This window comes from Microtus pennsylvanicus, chromosome 8 (genome assembly GCF_037038515.1).
Source record: "Microtus pennsylvanicus isolate mMicPen1 chromosome 8, mMicPen1.hap1, whole genome shotgun sequence".
In the NCBI taxonomy this organism is placed as follows: Eukaryota; Metazoa; Chordata; class Mammalia; order Rodentia; family Cricetidae; genus Microtus; species Microtus pennsylvanicus.
In genome coordinates, this window is record NC_134586.1 from 50459528 (window position 1) to 50481360 (window position 21833).

At 40.6% G+C, this 21833-nt stretch overlaps 1 long non-coding RNA gene across 2 annotated transcripts in view; it reads left to right on the plus strand.

Moving 5' to 3' along the window:
• LOC142856231 (uncharacterized) overlaps positions 1–10373 on the plus strand; it is a 137870-nt gene extending 127497 nt beyond the window's left edge. For both annotated transcript variants that reach the window (XR_012911605.1, XR_012911604.1), the window contains 4 exons: positions 1404–1493; positions 3535–3581; positions 5163–5247; positions 6792–10373. This is a non-coding gene — a long non-coding RNA (uncharacterized LOC142856231). The remainder of the gene's footprint in view (positions 1–1403; positions 1494–3534; positions 3582–5162; positions 5248–6791) is intronic.
• Positions 10374–21833: the final 11460 nt, after the last annotated feature.

A 21833-nucleotide genomic window follows, 5' to 3' on the forward strand; every position in this document is an offset into this window, starting at 1 on the left:
AATATTTAAAAGAGCATAGAAATATGAAACACATAAAAAGCCATTTTAGTAAAAAAAAAAATGTGACTCAATGATTTTCTCTGAAAGGCCCGAAAATCAAAACCAACATATTCTTTGTGACTTACATTTCAGTTCTGAGGACTGCTGTATTCTGTGGGCCATGGCATCCTCTGTGGGAGTTACTTGATTCTTAAACAGAAATACTTACAGAGAGTGGCCAACTAGCCCAGTGAGCTTTTCAATTAAGGACGGAGACACTGTGGAAGTATTCGAGATCTGCTCAGAAAGGTCAAAATTAGGAGCCAGCCATGCTCCAAGTTGGGTTGTTTGGGCAAGGGGAGGCATCGCAGGAGAGTAGAGGATGCTGTCTGCTCTCCATCACTGCCCATCCAGGTAAAACAATGAATGGAAATGACTGATCTACAATTTGCATCCTCTTTTCGGTCCATCAACAGAACATTATTAAAACCAGTCAGCCGGAGCCCATTAGAACAGCACTCACGTATGAAACAATACCCAGGTCTGCTTGGTCTCCATTTTTATGCACTGCTACAGGACTATAAATATTCATCGTAATGTAACTGAAAATTATTGAAGTGAGAAAAAAGAGAAACAGGGAAGCCATTTGCTTCAATTCATAAACAGCATCTGTTGGGAAGTTATTCATAGATTGCTTCAGGGCCTGCTGAGCAGCAAGCCCACGGAAAAGGATGCCATTGCAGGCAAATTGGCGCAAACTGCATGGAGGTGCTATTAGACATGATTCACTGACAGTCAGGGAGAGTGATCAGGCACCGGGTTGTTTTATGTGTTCCTTTATCACGGGGACACAGAGTTACCCTCCAGCCAAAGTCTCTTGCAGTTCAAATTAGACAAGCAACCTTCCGAGTGTATTAGGCCTAACTAGTGTCTGGGGAACGTGAGAAGAAGCGGCTGCATTCCGGATCTTAGAAGGCGCTCGTTCATCTGCCCACACCTGAGGCGCTTGTCGGATGTGACCTGTGCAACCTGGCTGATTTGGATGTCCCTAGCAAGACCTTTTTCATCAAAAATTAAGCATGAAAGAGAAAACTTTTTAGAAGGATGAAGTCAGTGGTGTGCTAGACCAGAAAGGAGTGAGTGGGATGCTTGCCACTTATCACTAAGAAGACAAATTAGCAGGGACCCTTTCCAATCTGGCCTTTCAGCGAAGTCGTACATCATCAAAGACTGGATTTATGGTTTCCCAGTCAAAGCCTCAAATTCAGTTCACAGAAAACAAACACGAGAGCTTTCACATGCGAAGTGATCACGAATAAAATAGATAGGTCGGTTTAGCAACTGTTTATACTTGTACATTGATGCATGTGTTTGCCGTTTAAAGGCATCTTTGAGACTAAGAAATAAAATACTTTGTTTTTCAGATTTGGGATGTATTTTAGTGATGCGAATGTCATCCATTTCCGGCTAAACTCACAGATTCATCTTAATCTCACTAGAAGAGAGACATCCAGGTATGTATCTCCCAAGACGAGAGTTCTGCTCTTCTAAAAGAAAGAGCCTTATGCATATAGTAAACACACAAGCATGGACACACACATACACACACATAAATGTACACACACAGACACAAACACAATCAGACTAAGCCTTTAGATGTAATTACTACATTATAAGAAAAAAGGTGACAAAATATATACATTGAGATCATGAAAGTGTCATTTCAGACTCGAAAGCTTGAAGTGAATTGGTTTCCATGACAAATAAGTTACAAAGGAATAAAATGGTCAGGAGAAGAAAGGAGGGGCCTACAGAATAAAGAAGGCTTAAGGAATATGTCGAGTTAACTGAGGATTTAATGCAATTGGTGGAACACTCTCTGGAGCAGTGAGGCTTTGTATTTCATTCTTAGACACCATCAAGTAAATGCGTTGTGCAGAGCCTGTTTAGATCTTTATTTGAATAAGCTGACTACTTGAAAGAGAAAAATAAAACACACACACACACATGCATACACACACACTAACATACACAGTTGAAAAATTCTTAATGCTGACTAGATATGTTTATGGTTTTAAGGAATTGCAACTTTTTATATGATAATGTATTTTTAAACAGCCCTTAGAGTTTGAAATATAGACATCAAAATAGTGCCATAGAAGACAGAATATGACACAAGAATTTCTTGATTTGATAATTAACAATTATAGGTTATAAAGACATGAGGATTGGTCAATCAATCCTCTCCTCACCTCAGTCTTCCACAATAAACATTGTAATGCCATACTTCCCTGTGTGCTCTAATCCAATCACTCTTCATTTTCTTCTGACACAAGTTCTCTGCTTGGAACTTGAACTTGCTGATTCAGCTAAACTGCCTGGTCAGCACGTCCCAAGGATGCTTGTCTTACATCATCAGTGCAGGGATTACAGATGTGCACCACCACACCCAGCTTTTTATGTGGATGCTTGGGATCAGAACTCAGGTCCCCATGCTTGAGTGGCAAGCATACTAGCTACTGAGCCATCTCCCCAGCCACTAAATTGCTCCATAGGTATCATTCATTTGTTTACTCTTGATATTTAGTGACCATACTGTATATATACAAAATAACCTCTCACTGACACAATGCTTTATTAAATACTAGGAATAAAGACATTAATTAACAAAGGAATTTGATTTTTCTATCCTATTAGGACATTTTAAAAAATAATGAGAGAAAGGTTTTATGTAGGGCCACCTGGCTAGAGTCAAACTCATGATCAAAGTCTTAAAAAAAAGTTTGTCCTAACTTAAATTTTTCTTTTTTTAGCAAATCACTTGGTTATTGGCTGTGTAAACATAAAGCAAGTTTGTATAAACTCGGGGATGAGAAGGGAAAGAAATCTCAAAGGGTCTCATATCCTTCCACATACACAATGTTACAAAGGCCTCTGGGCTCATTAAAAACATCTATATGCAGGCATTACTAAATTAGATACAACAAATACAGAATGTGTTAGATTCTATCAGAAAATGAAAGCATTCCATATTTTATGAAGCATAGATGTTGGCTCCCTTAACTTGTAGTTGCCTAGATTGCCAAAGGGGTGTGTTTTGTTTGAAATACAGTGATTTGCCAATTACTGGCTGCTATTCCCGCTTTCTTCCCGCATTCCAACAGAAGCCATGCCACACTTACTAGGTATTATTTTGGAGGCTAAAGGGCTGTAGTCCCACCAACATCTAAATTCCCTGCACTTACATTCTCTCAAACAAAATGAGTAAGACAAGCAATCCTTGTCGATCCCCGTGACTTGTGCCTGTTTTTCTAAGACTATTAATGCCATGTTGGATCCTTCGACTGAGGAAGTGATTGAGGGGTCAGCTTGAGGGGCAAGATGTGATCTTCCAGTAAATGCTGAATAAAAAGACATATTCTGCTCTTGTGCAGTCTTGGTAGAAATTTGAGGAGAAACTAAGAGTTCCTAATTACTCACTAATTTTATTGTCTTTTTTTTGTACATCCCTGTTATATTATTGACTGCCTGCTACCTGCTGGATACCATGTCAAGCGCTTGGTTTGTGACAGTGAAAGACCTTGACCTCCAGGAACTTACAGGCAAGTGCATGGGAGCTTTAAAGAAAAGACATGGGCACGTTAAGTGGGCAAAGAGTTATATGGAACTGATACCAAATTTTTGGTAGAGACATGGGTGCCTCACCTGCCAACTTCTATATAAACAGAAATATCCTGAGAGGCTGGGAAATTTTTCTGATGAAAATATTGAACTGAAAGAAGACACTACAGACACTGAGAATACCATGTGTAATGAGGTTGGGAAAATTTCACTCTCCGAAAGTCTGATGCAATAAATAAAGTCCAGGAAAACAAAATCTCAACAAGGAGCCAAGGGATTTGAACATAAATGACTAAAGGCTTCAAGAAGGTCAATGGCAGCATGGCCTTCCCAACCACCTGGCAATATGATTGGCCCACAGCTTCTATGAAGTACCATCCTTGGCACCATTTATACGAATATCTTCAGTCACATTGATTATGTGTCTACTGTGTGTGATATAGGAGGCAGTTTAGAACCTGGACAAAGAAGGGAGAATGCAGAGCTGTGGACCATATGCAACATATAACACAAGGTACACGGCATGAAGGAGGCCTGCCTGGGTGGCAAGATGTTAATCTAAAACTTTAAGTACAATCAGAACACACACGAGAGCAGTGCATGTATGCCCTATAACTTCCCTGAACTGGATCTAGGCTACGCAGCTTCTTGACTATGACCTTCAGCAAAATGACAGGACTTTTTGCTTCTGTTGCTTCATGCATAAAGATGCAAATGATAACAATTTAACTTGTGAAGACTGTGGTAGCCTCCATCAAATGAAACAAATGAGACCTAGTGTACAGTAAGTAGTACAATGTTATTAAATAAAAACTAAGCTCCAGGTGTTCCAATTTTTCTCTTATGGGTAGGTCTCAATTTTAACACAAACTCAACAAGTAAGCTATTATTCAGATAATGTATTCTGCGCTATAAGGGGGCCATGAGTATTTAAGGACCAGGGATCAAATGCTGTAGTTTCAAAGCTGTGTGTCTAGATCTCAAGTTGATAAGGATAGATTTGTGATGATTAACTGATGTGGGATTCTCTTCTGTATGCTATGAATATGTTTTGTTGCCATTGGTTATAAAAGGGGTTACTTTTGGCCAATGGCTCAACAGAATATATCCAGGCTGGAAGAGTAGGCAGAGTTAAAAAGACACCATTTAGCCACCTCCAGAGGAGACAGATGTCAAAACCTTGCCGGTAGGCCATGAGCCTCATGATAAAATACAAAATAATAGGAATAGATTAATTTAAGATATAAGAGCTAGTTAGAAATATGCTTAAGCTAGCCAAGCAGTATTGCAATTAATATAGTTTTGTGTGATTATTTTGGGTCTGGGAGGCCAGAAAACAAACAAGCAGCCTCTGACTAAAATTAACCTTTATCATTGCCTTTGCTGAATTTAGAGTCACCTATGAAACACGCCTCTGGGCATTTCCAAAGAAGTTTTAACTGAGAAAAAAAAAGACCCACTCTAAATGTGGGCAGCAAAACTTCATGAACTGAGTCCCAGACAGAATAAATGGAGACCAGGGAGCCAGCTGAGCACTGTCAGTCTCTGCTTTCTTTCTACAGACCTAATGTGACCAACCGCCACATGCTCTCTAGACAGATAGACTGAATCGCCTCATCAATGAATTCTCTCAAGCCGTGAACCAGAGTAAGCCATCTTCCTTTCTTAACTTTCTTTTGTTGAGTATTTTATGTTTTATTTTACAGTAGTATTCCCAGTCTTTTCTGAGCAGCTCCGTACATACATAGGACACATCTTTGACTTCCAGTTAGTCTGCCTTTCCTTGCCTTCATAGAGCCTCAAGATTCGTCAAAGGTGAGTACTTTGGAAGTCTCAGTCATTTTCCAGAGAGTGCTAAGAGCCCTGAGAACACATACAACCCTTCACATGTGTACGGCCTAGACACTTAGTCATTCTCCTAATTTCCTTTGACATTTTTTGGCTGGCCTGTTATTTGCGCCAACTGTTCTCTACTTTCATAGTTAAATATTGGCCTCTAAGTGGTTTTTGCTAGCATCCCCTAGAAAAAGAATTCCACTTGGTGATATATAAGTCAGACCAAATCAAGATACTTTTGCAAGCAGAGTATTGCTATGACTGCCAAACCGATTAGCTAAACAGTGTTGTAATTAATATGGGTTTTATGTGATTATTCAGGTCTGGGCAGTCAGGAATGGAAGTCTCTGTTTACATTTTTGCATGAAGTTCTTGAGAAATTAATTTTATTTTTGTTTTTTGAGACAGGGTTTCTCTGTAGCTTTGGAGCCTGTCCTGGAACTAGGTCTTGTACACCAGGCTGGCCTCAAACTCAGAGATGCACCTGTCTCTGCATCCCGAGTGCTGTGATTAAAGGAGTGCACCACCACTGCCCAGCAAGAAATTAGTTTTTAAACAGTAAATTCTATAGGAAAGAGACTGAAGCAACTCTGGCTGCAGTCAGCATCTTGTGCATGGCTGGGCTTCCCCATTGTCTCCGTCTGTTGGTTTCAAGGGTTTCTACTAAGCTGTGGAAGGGAGACTGAAATAGCGTGAGTTAGAATGTATGGAAGCACGCTCTTCTAGCGAAGCTCCCTTGAGGGATAGTCACACTGTTTCAAGGCTTTGCTGAGTTCCAACATTCTGGAGGACAGTTCCTGCAGTGTTTTTGCCCTCTTGGTCTCCACGTGTTTCTTTGGAGGTGGGTATCTTTACACCATCTCTCCCAGTGCTGGCCTTTCTCTCTGCCTGTCTCCCTACAGCTCTAGGTGAAGAAACATTGTACAGCCCCAGCTTGGACTCTTCCTCTCCCTCGCTATATTCCCCAGCATTACAGAAGATTGAAAAATCTCAGGGTTGGGGAAACATTTGGGGAGGTACTGTTCCAAAGATACAAATTTGCTATTGTTGTTGTATTTGAGTCTTAAAGGTTATTAACTGTAGATAACTGGCTGCTAATTCCCCTGGAATCTTAATCCAATGTTCTATCCCTCACTAGGTACCCTAACTTCAAATTTTCCACTGTGCTATCTTAGACTCTTTATTTTTACATAATAAAAACCAACTCTTTGTTTAAAAAAGAAAGCAGCGGCAATCTTTAGATAGCAGAGTGCTGGAATGGAACAACCCATCGTCTTCAGAGCAGAAGCAGCCTCCTTAGTTACTGCCACACCCTGCTCAGTCAGGTTTGACCTGTCTTCTCCCTGCTCTCCCAGATTCAGAATTCTGCTCCGCCTTGGGAAGGAAAGCTACTTCCACCTGCCAGGAAGAGCCAAGACTGCAGAAGCAGCAGCTGGCCTGAAGTGACTTTTATCCTATGGAGCAAGTCATATGCACAGGCAGATCATCGCATGTCTAGGTGACGATCTTAGATTGATAATGCTTCTGGTTTTATTTGAAGTCCATTTGATTGCATTAGCATGGAATTTCTCTCAAGGCCTTAAAGAGCATATCCAGAAATGTCTCTGAGAAAATAATAATAATAAAATAACAGTAGTAATGATAATAATTCCAATTGATAACATTAAGATAAAACTCACACCAAGGTGCTTTACTGCAATTAACTCACAAAATAAGGCACAATGCAGAGATGGTTATGGTCTTGAGGCCCAGTGGGCAGTCTGAAAAGGGAGCCTGTGTTTGAGCATAAGTATTACTCACTAAATAGAAATTTAATGTTCTTACATTTGACCGGGTAGAGTCACTTCGGGGAATGTGTCTGCCAATTACTACCTCAATATTTGTGGATTGGAGCCCCTGAGTATTTGTTTATGTGTTTTCCAATCTGGTACCCAAATGAGCAGAATGGTCTTGTTGGGTTATTTTAAACTACCAGGTAAGGAAAAGTCCTTTCCTCCCTCCCAACTGAAAACAGTCCCAGCGTTTCCTGACAGCTCATGGAATCGAATCAGTTTCAAACGACCAGACGCAAGGTCACTGGCACCAGTGGTGACGGCACCACTGGACACATTTGTCTCCCTCCACATGTGGCCTGAAACATCTGGTTGAGACAGAAAGTCCCAGACATCTCGCTCATGGTTACAGACAGATTCTGCACGATATGAGTCTGGGGAAGGAAGCCCGCACCCTGAAACCTCCTGACCGTGTATTTCTATTCAAGAAAGACAGGGAAGCAATGACCTTGCACTTATGTGAATTCCAAGGAGGGAACTAAATAAATGGCCTCTACTCTACACCCATACTATTAATCTATACAAACACTGGTCAATTAAATTAGATTACACTTGTAAAGTGCCTGGCACCAGGGCTGGACACAGTCAGGTTTCCTGTAAATCTTAGTGGCAATTAATAATAAATCATTTCTGAACAGCTTAGCAGTTTTTTGGCATCATATTTAAAATTCTGACAGAAGAAATGACCTCAAGGCAAAGACACCAGATAAAATGTTCTTTGCAAATACCTTGGATTTCAGGCACTAATCCACATCTGAATGGTCATGTGTTCCACTTCTAGACATGGATGGGCAGTCCATGGGTGGGCATTTGAGGAAGAGAGATGGGATCCAAGCATCATGGAAGCGACAGACTAAAGGCATACGATCAATGAAGGCAAACTGTGGCCTGTCTGCCTCTTGCTTCCTCCGTGGACACTATGGACAGCCAATAAACTATAAAGGCTGGACTCTAAGCACCTATGGATAGAAGTGGTACCATGCTACCTACTCTCAGTTCATTTCCACTTTGAGATGCTTTTTAGGAAAATCGCTGTAGATTCATGCATCTGCTTACTATGTTCAGAACTCACACTACTTCCCTTGGCAGCGTTCTTGTTGTTGCCACCATTGTTGTTGTTGTTCTTATTTCAGCAGCTTGCAGTTACACCCAACGTTATCACCATGGTGGGTCCAATACGCTCAGCAAATACGTGAAAAGCTGAAAGCATCAGCCCCTGATGTGTTCTTCAGATAATTCAAAGATCCGTTGCCCTGATTGGTGTTTGAAGCTGCATTAAGTATACAAAGGCATAAAATAATGGCAAGATAACATTAAAAAGGTAAAATTTAGTTATATTATTTAAAAAAATAGTTTAAGAGGTATTCATAATTTAAAAAAAAAACCAACGTGGAATTGGAAATCAAATATACTGACTCTGCCAGTTATCCACCCTCTGACTTCCTCATGAGAGGTGGTTCCTTTGAGCCTTTGCTTGTAGGGTCTGTCTGACCAGAATACTATCTTCATTTCTCTCCTTTATCCAAATCATTCCTTCAAATGTCCAAGCTCCACATCCTACACAGCCCCATTCTCTGCAGACAGTTCGTGTCAATTACTGCATTGTGTCCCTCCTGACAGTGAACAGATTGGGAGGGTGGGTGATCCCAGGTGATTCTGTCACAGCAAATATTTTTTCTGCCTGGATTTATGCCCGAACCGTTCGAGGAAGAGGGTTCCTCTTTCCCTTCAGCAGGCATTTCCTGTTGGCTGTGATGACATTCAAAAGACAAAGGTTGCATGGAATTAAGGCCAGCACTAGGCACAGATTTAAGAGATGATGAAGGCACAGGCCTTTGAACATCTGGGTAAAATCAGGCCTGAAAACGTGCAGTGCGAGATTTGCCATTTACACAAAGCAATGCCTTCCCTTTCCAGTTATATGGAGTAGCACGTTTTACTTGCTGCGGCAAGTCAGTAGTAACACACAGTATGGTCGAGGCTGGGAATTCAATAGTGACCTAGAAAAGTGCAGTTCCTGACTTCCGGAAGAGCCATTATTTGTTAGTGAGTGAGTCATCATCCAGCCACCAACAGTGGAGAAATACAGTGGGTGCAGGAGCCAGCAGGTGCACCTGGCCCAGCTTCGGACGGCTATGGAGGAGGACTTCCCAGAAAGGATGGTCTTGGATGAATTCCCTGTCATCTCTGCTGCAGGGCTCAAACTAAAGATGTCATGCTTATAAATCAAGCTGGGGGCCGTCATGAGTGATCCTGTTGACGCCTGGCCAGAGAGGCCACCACTGAAACTCTGGAACTGTGACTTTTCCTTAAAATTTCCACTGGATGAGATGTCACCCTTTCATTCTATTTTAATAGCTGAATTTGCATTATTCATGATTATTGCCTCCAAAACATAGATTATCCCAGCTGTTCTGCTTCCATATATATAGCTTCCAGCCCCAACACCCACTCCCAATCAGAATTTTGGCCATAGCCCCAGTTGGTTCTGAGAGAGAACACATAAACTTTAAATACTATAACAATCTGTGATGGAAGGGAGAAAATTCATCAACTGGCTGCCGCAGAACAGAACTGGGAAAGCAGAGCAGCCCCCTCCAAGCGCCCGTATTCTCAACGCCATGTACGCTGACACAGCAATCCTCTGACAGGGTTAGTAAGCCCATCAAAGGCATAGACTCATAAAATCTTTCTGTGGCTCTTTTTTGAGGAAATAGCAAACTTAGCCAATATTTGAGTCATAGATTAAATTTTGGTCACTGATGAGAGGGAGAAACAATAATATGAACAAGAGGTTAAGACCATGATGGGAATACCCATTGAAACAGCTTACCTGAGCTAATGGAAGCTCACTAACACCAATCTGACAGCAAGGGAAACAGCATAGAACCAAACTAGGCCTTCTGAATGTGGCAACTGTTGTATAGCTGGGGCAGTCTGTGGGGCTACTGTCAGGGAGACCAGGATTTACCCCTACTACATATACTGGCTTTTTGGAACCCATTCTCTTCAGAGGGATACCTTGCTCAGCCTAGGTATAATGAGGGCCTTAATCCTGCCTCAAAGCAATGTGCGATACTTTGTTGACTCCCCATGGGAAACCTTACACTCTATTAGAGTGGATGGGGGTTAGGGTGGGAGGGAAGGTGGAGAGAGTGGAGGAGGGAAGGGAATGGAACCTGGGATTGGTATGTAAAATGAGAAAAGATATTTTTAATAAATAAATAAGCTTTATTTAAAAAAAAAATATGTCTGTGTCTCCATGCAGTGTATACTCCGTTCCAGGGTACGTTGACTCAGTGGGCAGTTAGCCTCTATTCCACCTGCAGAGAGCTGCTCTGTCAGGATCCTCGCTCCTGCTCATGTACCCTGCATGCCCATCTGCACGCTGATCTTCCAGGAGTCATGACCACAAACACCCTTCAGTCCACTCGTCCATCAGCACACCTGCTGTAAGGCCTTCAAATCGTAAACATGGTGACAGCAGCTTACGACTCACTGGAATTCCCCCTGTCTCTCAAGCAAATGCATTCCAGCAGAGTTGAGTTCCTTCTGCTGACCACAAACTGCTGACCACAGTTGGCAAATGCTGACCACAGACACTGTGTCAGTCACATTCATCCCTGGTCACCCTTTCTGAGGTCTATGGAAAGTATTTCCTCTGATCTGAATTCTTCCTTGCACAGCATGAATTATCTAGCACCAGATACTACAAGTCAAACACGCTAAGCCCCTGACATCCTTGCATTTTCCTCCTTTCTTGCTCCCATTTCTTTGTTATCAACTAACATTCTTCAGGTCCATGTGCCACGTATGAGTATCTGTGTGTCTGCGCCTGAGTAATTTGAATCTGGGCACTTTCTTACACAGCAATTTCCTTCCTCTGTCCATCAATCCCACATGCCCCATTTCACAAAAGTTGGCATCCCCCTTTCTATGCAAGCCTCTCGTCTTCTATTTGTTGATACAGAGATTGTCTCATGGCTATTACTAGGAGGGAATCCGCTTCCTCCCCTTGGCACATTTGATCTTAGACACAGCAAGTTAGTAAGTATTAAGCATTTGCCAAACATCTCCAGCTGTATCGGGAGCCGTATCAAAAATGTGCAAGATGGGATAGTAGTCAGTTTACCTTCTTAGATCAGATGTTGGATCCATCTGCCTGGGACCCAACAAGCAAATACACTGATCTAACTGGGAGATGAAGGAAAAAATCCAACAAACCTTAATGGGCAGAAAATTTTGTGAGCAGTAGATGCTTATAAAAAATAAACAGAGGTGAGATGCCTATGCCTTAGGACATTGGAAAAAGAAAAGGGAGGCATGGAAGAATGGGAGAGTCTGCCCAGTCTACCTCAAGCTCCCTACAAAAGATCCACTCTCCCAGTCAGTGTCTTACAGGAGGCATCAATTCTTCTGTTCCCCTTGCTTGAAAACCTTAAGACTGAACAATACTTTTGTTGTGTTTACTATATGACTGGATGGTAACAGAAATTCAGGAGAGTTAGACCAAAGGTCTCTTTATCTTTCTATTAAGAAAAAAAAAGCTGCAGTGGGTCAAAGTGTAGGCAGTAGGTTTTTCTCAGCAAGGAATTTTAGGGGGACAATAAGTAATCCACGGTGCACCTCAAGAAGCCTATCTGTATTGTTTGTTTCATGCTGCACACATCTTGCAAGCCTCAAGTAGAAGAATTACCTCTCTAAATATCAGCCGAAGGAGGGACAAAACCCAGCACACAATGGCACTCGACTTTTAATTCCAACGACAGGTAAAACACCATTAAACTGTACTTCAAGTCTTTGAAGTACTAAAAAGTTCAGTCAGAAAATAGTGTACGGCCACGTATCCAATTTAATAGCTAATGCAGTTTCCTCTCTGTGTGGTTGAGAAGGCATTCAAAGTACAAAGGGTGCTACTGGAAGCTTTAAGGGCCCAAAATAAAGGAGCCAGCCTTTCAGAGCAAGATAAAAGGAATGTAGAAATCATTACCTCCTCTTCCCACTTCACATCCATTATCCAATCGTATCAGACATTCTTTCGAGGTTGGAGAGATGATTGGCTCACAGTGTAAGCTGTCTCCCAGTTTGCCTCCTCCTCCACAACCTATAAACTCTTGTCTCAATTCTAGCGCCTGATGGCCGTGACCCTCAGCCTTCTGATCTATAAATGTAGATAACAATAGTCTATCCCTCATAAAGATCTATGACGATGAAATGTAGTGATGTATTAATGGCCCCACATTAATAACCTAGTAAGTCATGTTCATAGGGAAGTAATGAAGTTCCATTTACAGTCCCAGCAGTGGGCTCCATTTGCCACTATGAAGAATATTGAAACGGCAGCACGTTGAAGGAGACTGGTCACCAACCCATCAGTTCCATGGATGACACTCTGAGGTTGATGGCTCAGAGACCAAAGGAAGAAAAAACAAAACAAAACACCATCTACACACCTCTGAACAAAATCCCTAGTACTCCTTGGCCACAGATATTCTAGAATTTAAAACTTTCCCTTATGCCAATAACATCCATATGCTGTATAGAACTTGACAGTACTGCAGGCAAATGGCCCATAGCCTATGCCTAGGATCTTGTCATTTATTTAAGCAGCTGTTTTCATTGTCATTGAAGACTTTGACTTTCCTTGCATTAGTGCTTCCTCCCAACTTTGACACTATATTGTATTATATTTTTAAGAAGTTTGGTATGGTAGGGTCTAAGAAAATGAAACACATGACACACAAAAATCCCCTTCACTTTTATTCGCCCCCATTCAGTATTATATTTAAAGAAGTAATTCTACTTCTGGATTGTAGGATGTGTGTAGTACAAACCAAACAGTCAAGGCAGCCTCTCAAGGTGCATCATGGGTTATTTTCCTTAACTGTTCCCAATGACAACATACAGAAGTATTTTTATTATATCTGGAGTCAACCCACTGACACGCCATGCTCATTCAGTCTTGCAACCTCAAATATTAACCAGTGCAGGACAAGTAATACTATGTTAACTGTTACCCTCGTATATGAAACCCTGTTGCTCAAACATCTGTCACATAAATTCTCAGGCCACAAAAAAAAAACAAAAAATAAACATACAGCAGGAGAAATGCAGGGGACTTATAAGTAATAATTTACTGGAGTGACAAAAACATGCAGTGCCTGGAAACAAGCTGGATCCAAGCATTGCCTTCTCAGAGAAAGTCTAACATATTTTTGTGCAAAATGATAGTTTAAATAGCTTGTTAAATTCATATTTCACAGTCAGGTTTACAAGTCTTTCTTGTACAAGCTGAAACTTGCAGTATTAATGGTTATGCTGTACATGTGGCCAAACCTTTTGTGGTGTTCAGAACACCTATCCTTTCTCTTCCAGTATCTTGGTGTAAGAAATTTTCATGTGAACAGTAAAAAGTATTACATAGGAATGTTTTTTTCTGTTTTGGTTAAAAATCAAGATCATGTGTGCATAACTTCCATATAGAACTAAAAGTATGTAACACATTCATTAGACATTGAGAAAAAAATTGTTAATGGGTTATACGCATGTACTGGTTGGACAAATGTAATCACAAGGTTACATAGAAAATGTATCAAAGTTCTTTTTAAAACCTAGAGAAAAGCAAATGCCTAGGCATTCACCTATAAATTATGTATTTCAGTGAAGATTCACTGTCAAGGTCTATCAGAGATCAAATTTCTAGAAATTTTCATGGACTGCTCAATGTTTTGTTGGCTTATTCCCCTAACAATCTGCAGAAAATAGAAGCTGATAAATTCTGCAATGCATGTTTTGTTGCTATTGTTGTTTTGTCTTTCTAGCAACCATCATTTAAGCTGGGTTTTTTTTTCTGGAATCATTGTGCTAAGAATGTAGGATTCCAAGCCAAATCTTATCCACATTCTTTGGACTTGGTAGAAAATAGTGTGGAAAATAGTGTGCTCCCAGCTATGGCTAGAAATCAAAGTGTCCAACATGTATACTTCCTTCATGTATCAGGAAGCCATAAAAAGGATGGTGAATGGTGTGCATTGAATAGAATCTGGGGTTCTGTGGATTGCATTGGATAGAACCTGGGGTTCTGTGAATTACATTGGATAGAACCTGGGGTTCTGTGGATTGCATTGGATAGAGCCTAGGGTCCTAAATTCATGTTTCTGGGCTCTAGGCAATGGCAGAAATGCCTCTGCATGTCCTCTGTACACCAGAAGAAGATAATGTGCTTAGACCTTTATGCTCTTTTAATTCCAGAAGCTTTGATTCACATAAATAATTGGAGACTTGGTGTCCTAGTCAAGAAAATAAGGATTGAAATGGCCTCTGAACATAAATCTCTACAGCATGTCAGTATAGGGAATATACTTCAAGAAACTGGGATATTAAGTCTAGGAATTTCTCTCGTGATGTAAATATAATGCATTTTTTGTGTCAACTCTGAAGGACTATAAGCAAAATTCACAAAGCAAGGTAGATTAAATATGGAAGGGAAATAGAGACTTTAAAAATGGAGAATAAGTACTTTTTAAAAAAAATACTTCAGGAGAGTCTGGAGAGATGGCTCAGTAATTAAGAGCACTGACTGCTCTCCCAGAAAAACCAGATTTGATTTCCAGAACTTATATGGTGGCCCACAATCATCTGTAACCCCAGTTCCAGGGACACCAATGTCTTCTTCTGGCTTTCACAGGTACAAATCATATATGTAGTACACAGACATACATGCCTACAAAACACTCATACACTCAAAAGAAGAAAATAAAACTTCTTCTTTAGAAGTCTCTCTCCCTTTTATATCATCCCCCTTCTCCATCCCTCTCCCCTTCCCTTCCATAATCCACTAAATAAATATTCAACCTCACTCTACATGGTGTCCCTATTCGTCTTGGTCTCTCATCTACAATGCAGCTCCCTGCCTGGGACTGGCTGCCTTTGTGGCCCATCATGGTATTGGGACCCGCTACCCACTGCCGCCATTTCAGGAACAGAACCATTTAATTTTATTTAAACAATAACAGGTGGAACACATTTATAACCCCAACACTAAAGAGGCAGAGACAAGAGGATCCCTGGAGCTGCCAGAGAATTGGTCTAGCTAGATCATGGAGTTTCAGGAGAGAGAGAAAGAGACCTCAGGCTTCCACATGTACATGAATACACATGCAGAGTGCATACAAAAACATGTGCTTGCATACACATACACACACACATACACAAGATACTATAAAATGTTAGAATTTGAGCCTAAAGAAACTGAAGATATTAAGGATTATCTATCTGAGATGTGCATTCATGAGGTGGGTCATTTGCTAAGGCAATGGTAACAGGTGTCACAAGGAAGGCCACATGGATTTACTATTTCACTGGCCACTAACTACCCTACCGTAGCCAAATGATATACAAATTGACAGTTCTGGAACACCCAAAGAACAGGATCTCACCCATAAAAATCCCATGGTAGTGAGACTAGTTTGTGGGAAAGAATTTATAGATCTCAACTAACTGTCCCAAATAATAACCATGATTGTCTCAGTTTCTCAGTGTGGCTAGGAACCACCCCAAATTGTAATGAAAACTCAATACTCATTAAATACAGATGGTTGAGAAGTCCCCTCTTTGCTTGGTGGTGGTGGTGGGGATGTGTCCAGTAAGGTTAAACTGAATAAGGCAAATGCCTTCATTCTGGATGGATAGATATACTACATATTTATCTGTTTCTTTGGTTTTGTCAGAAAATTTAGAAAAAAAAATGAGAGAAATGACTTGTGTGAGTGTCAGAGATGAGTTTTGACAAGGATACCATTTACCAGGGTAGAGGCATGGGGATTAGAAAAGTAAGTAAAGAGAACAAAGACATAAGTTAAAATAATAAAACAGAAGCGTAGGATAGTATCGGAAGAGAGTTCCAGTAAATCCTGAAATTACCCATGTTTAATTTCCATTTCCTTAAATACCCTGACCCCAAAAGGTAGGAGCAAGAAAAAAAAACCTGCATTAACATGATACAAAGAAATGAACTGACCAATTGAAGGATTGCAGGTTACATTCTTAGTTAAACATTCTGTTGCTAGAACAAGACAGGTAACGCTCACACCCTATACCAAAACATTCTGTAGGCAAATAACTCCCTGGATGAAATACATAGTTATCTTCCTAAGGGAGAAGGAACTTAGATTTGTTTGAGATAGAAACAGATCAACTTCTCTAAAATATAAAGTGTATATATTAATCACACCTGTTGACAATAACCTAGAAGGAGCAGAACTCTCTGGTATAAATCAAGATGAGGTAGAAACAAACAATAACTTTGAAGAAACAGGTGTAAGTTTCAACTCTCTGATCTTAGGCCAGAATGGAGTGGACCTACTTCCAGGGACCAATTTAATATCCAAAACACCAAGTAACCACACCCTAGATCAGGGTGTGTAATCATAGTTGTTGTCAACAACTTTGAGCAAGCTGAAACTCTCTGACCTTCAGACAAGGTGGAAATACTCACATTTTGGGTCGCTACTAAGACTTGTGTAAATTGAAGATGGAAGCTGCATCATTATCACACTAACAGTACCTCCTGTCTTGTCAGGGCATTGGGAAACAATGAATCAAGGCAGGGCCATGAGTGTGGCAGGGCACAACTTACAACATAGCAAAAGACAACTAAAGCCATCAAGAGCTACCTAGAAATATAGGCACAATTATGATGTTATCATAAAATGTCTCTAAACTTAAAAAGTCTGACCTGGCAAGAAATTTGACTTTCTCTAATCCCAGTACCAGTATCATATGCATGCTCTGATGAGAGTTTAAAATTCCAAAGATGTATTTTCAGTAATTATCTAGAAATATGTACAAGTTAAATGTCCCTGGCCTTCATTCATCTACATTTAAGGGCTTTGCCCTAAAGAATCAATTCCATTGAAAAAATTTAATCAGTATATTAATCAAGCCCCTTTTTATGGAAGTAAACCACAACATAATATGAAAGAGGAACTACACCCTAACCTAACTGAAATAACTAGGGTAGAAGAGGTACCAGCAGATAAGGACTTAAGCATCAATAAAACATGGTTTTCCTTATCAGCATCTTTCCTTCTGGGTTGCATCTTGGGCAGGTCCTTTCCTCTTGGTGACAGATGGTGCAAGAGACTTACCTTTTCTCTATCAGAGGTTAAATCAAAAGTCCTTATATTGAGTGTCTTTGTTTATTTCTGCTACAGTGACCTCTCTTGAGCTCACCTGTTGTCACTAGGGGGATTGTCTGTGTTGATTTCCCTGGCCCGAGTCACTCAGTCATTCCCAAAGAGAAAAAAGCAGCCACCCATCCACATGACATCTTTATGAAATGGCAGAGAATGGGACACAACCCTCCAAAACAGGTAGAGGTGCCTCATCAGGAAATAGTAAATATGTAGAAATAGTAGAAAAGCAACAGATGACAAGTCATACTGCTTGATGAGTGTCTGATTCACTTTTGTAAACTTGACATGAACAAGGTCATCTGGGAAGAAGATCCTCAACTGAGAAAATGCCTCCACCAGATGGACAGTTGTTAGTCTGTGGGGGACATTTTCTTGAGCAATGATTGATGTGGAAGGACTCATCCAATGCTGGGTGGCACTACCCTTGGACAGGTGGTCCTCAGGTGTATAAGATTACAGGCTTAGCAAACTGTAGAGAGCAAGCTAATGAGTGGCTTTCCATCATGGCCCCTACATCACTCCCACTTGAGTTCCTGCCCTTACCCTTTTCATGATGGGCTGTAAGCTGTGAAATAAACCCATTCCTTCCCAGGTTGTTTTTGATCATAGTATTTTATGACAGCAATGGAAACCCAAGACACTGACACAGAGATACTATTAGAATGTGCCCTACCCCAACCCTAAGCATAGACTCCAGGTCCTTCAGGAGCTATCAGTACTGTTTCCAGAGCACAGGCAACAGTCCAACTCTTAAAGCATTTCTCCAAAAGCAAAAGATTAGAGGTCTGCAGACTCTTGTCTCTCATCTTTCTTTGTAGACATAAAAAAGTTACTAAATCAAGAATTTGCTGTTAAATTGTGGTTCCATTGCCTTCTCAATGACCAACTTTATGCAATCAGATGAATCATTCCATCGATCTTTTACAGTTAAAAAAAACCAAAAACTCAAATATTGAATTGACCTCTTTCAGTACAGGGATTTACAATTCTTAAAGCAGTGTCTCCTTCATCAGAATGCAAAGGTTTTTTTCATCCCTTTTCTTTTCTGCTTTCTTCTGTCCCACTACTTTCATATCTGCTATGAGTTTCATATTTATGTATATTTTCTCATAAGATCTTGAATTCAACTCTACATTCTTTTCTCAGTCAAATAGAAATGATAGCAAATTCTACATTGTTTTTGTGCCCAAAAAAGACTAACATTTCAGGCACTATTCAAAGTTCTGGGATCATACACGGCCACCACCAAGTCAGTGAGTGAAGAGGATGGTTTTCAGTATTTCAATGTGTAATTTACATTCTGGTGTGGGATACGGTCAAAGTTTGTCTGTGTCTCTTCATCTGTGACTGTCCACCACAAACTGTGGTCATAAGAACATGCAGGAAACTTTTTAGACTATATTGTCTGATCAAGTCTTCCCAGTTCTCCAAGAAAGGTAGAGCAAGATCCACTGATCCCATTTTGATGTGATAGGAGCGGCGGGCTGCTTCCCACCACCTGGCTAGCTTTACCCGAAATAATTACACAGAAACTGTATTCTTTTAAACACTGCTTGGCCCATTAGATTTAGCCTCTTATTGGCTAGCTCTTACATATTGATCTAACCCATTTCTAATAATCTGTGTAGCCCACGAGATGGCTTACCAGGGAAGATCTTAACTGTGTCTGTCTGGAGTGGGAGAATCACGGCGACTGCCTAACATGGCTTCTTTCTCCCAGCATTCTTTCTGTTCTGTCTACTTCGCCTACCTAATTTTCTGTCCTATCAGGGCCAAGCAGTTTTCTTTATTAATTAGCCAATGAAAGCAACAGATAAATACAAGACCCACCTCCATCACCATTTTTTAGATATCACAGAACAGAGACATCAAATACTACAGATAATTCATTCAGTCACAGAAGAAAGATCTATATAAAGCACATGGGTTCTATTTAGATCTTTAGAATATCATCAGCCAATATTATTGGCCTGGGCATACTCCTTATGAGTCCTGTGAGGGGCATCAACAAGTGAAGTAGCAGCCAACTGCACATGAAGTGAAACTGGTGTGCGGGACGGTGTGAAAATACATTCTGTAGTCTCCCATCAAGGTTCTGCTTCCAGTCCTCAATATCACTGGCCTCGTGCTCTTCATCCATGCAGTGTGATAAGTTGGGGCAACTGTGATCCATCCCAGGCATCCTCATCTGTAGAGCAAGGAAAACTTCTGCAAGGAATCTTCTCAGCACAGGATACTTCACAAAAGAAAAGATGACATTTGCTCAAATGAAAAGTATCAGGGTACAGATACTGTAAGATGTGAGTTCAACAGTCAACAGAATACAAGCAGATGCCTGTGATGAGTCGAAGTAGGAAATAGTGTGAAGAGCAGATAAGGACTGCTACAGATGATGAAAACAAGAGTGGGTGAAGCAATTGCAACCCAATAAACAAACAAATATCGTAAAGTTCAATTAGCAAAGTCCTACAAGCTTAAAATAGCAGCGAGATGGTGTACAATCTCACACTCCTCAAATAGGGAAGAAAACTTCTGGCCTCACTTGAGTTGCTTGCAATTGCTTTATTGGATAGTTTGGAAACAGGTCAGTACTTCTTAGAGAGATTGAAAGTAAAATCTAGCCACTTCATTTCTGTAACCCCTGTAGAAAACCTGGCACTTGTGTCTGAGAAGATGCTTCATTTTAATAAACAAACTGCACATCCAGCATTAGGAAAATAAAGAATAATCTAAACTTTAAATGAAAGTGCCATACCTATGTAATTTACCATGGATCATCGTGGATGGTTATCAAAAACTCATTGCTAAGAGGAATATATTACAAGTGAATATATTCACACTCATCCAATATAAAAATTGCCATTTGCCTGCATACGTATAATATAAACATAATAAAACACACCTGATGGAGGTGGGTCTTGTATCTTATCTGTTGCTTTCATTGGTTAACTAATAAAGAAAACTGCTTGGCATGATAGGGCAGAATTTAGGTAGGTGGAGTAGACAGAACAGAATGCTGGGAGAAAGAAGCCTAGTCAGGCAGTCGCCATGATTCTCCCACTCCAGACAGATGCAGGTTAAGATCCTCCCTGGTAAGCCACATGGTGCTACACAGATTATTAGAAATGGGTTAGATCAATATGTAAGACCTAGCCAATAAAAGGCTGGAACTAATGGGCCAGGCAGTGTTTAAAAGAATACAGTTTCTATGTAATTATTTCGGGTAAATCTAGCCAGGTGGTGGGACACAGCCCCGCCACTCCTAACACAACACACACCCAGAGTAGGTGTCCATTTAATGAACTAAGAACTTCCTACTCAAATATAAGTGTGAGGAAACATGGTATCTCCAAGAGATGGACTCAACTATGCTATGTATTTTATCCTTTCCTTTTTGGGTGATTTTGTTCAGTGAATCTTCCCAAATGGCTACCACACCCAACTGCTGCTCAAAGGTCTATTTACTTCCATACTGTCCAGAAGCTCATTGGAAATGTGGAATTGAAGCCATATCCGAGGACCGCATATTCAAAGTCTACAGAATATATATGTTCACTTTAAAATGCAGTAATCACTGATGTGGAAATATAGCTACCTACAGCAAGAAAAATTTTTTATTTTCTTTTAGTGAACTTCTGCCTGAACTCAGGTCCTGAGTCAACCATTAATGCCTGTGACCCTTAACAAAGTAATTTGGCTTGCCTAGGTCTTGATTTTCTTATTGATTGGTAATGAACATGGGTGTCTATCTCTCAGCTGGTCATAGGCATATGCTGTCCTCTGAGGAGTACTTGGGACAGCCTCAAGACTGTTATTAATGTATTAATGAGACATTTGAAAGAAATAAAATTAGCAAAGTAGAGCATGGAAGAAAGGACCATCGGGGGCATCATTGTGGGTAGAGAGAGAATGTAGACAGGAAAACAGGTCTATGAGGGGCACTGGGCCGACAGGGTTGGAGGACCAGGAAAGACTTGCATAGCCACTTTGCTCTAGGATCCATTGCCCTTGACTGCTTCTTCATTCCTTAAAGACACAAATGTTAATGGTAGTAGTTTGGGTATTTTGAGTTTTATGCTTTATTTTTCTGATATTGCGACATCTGCACCATGAAGGGTTTTTATACTTCTTTGCAGATAGATTTTTCTATCCACTCCTTTTCAGCTCCCAAAATAAAACAGAGGCAATGGGAAAGTCCTTTAACCTTTTTTGAGGGAGAGACTGTCTCTTTTCTGCATCCAGTGATGCTCTGTTCACAGCATCCTGCTCCCAGCATGGTTTAAAACACTTGTTATCTCACCTGGACCATCTCCAACTCTTACCTTGCTGCAACACACATAAGAAAGGCAGCAAGAAAGAGCACTGGAAA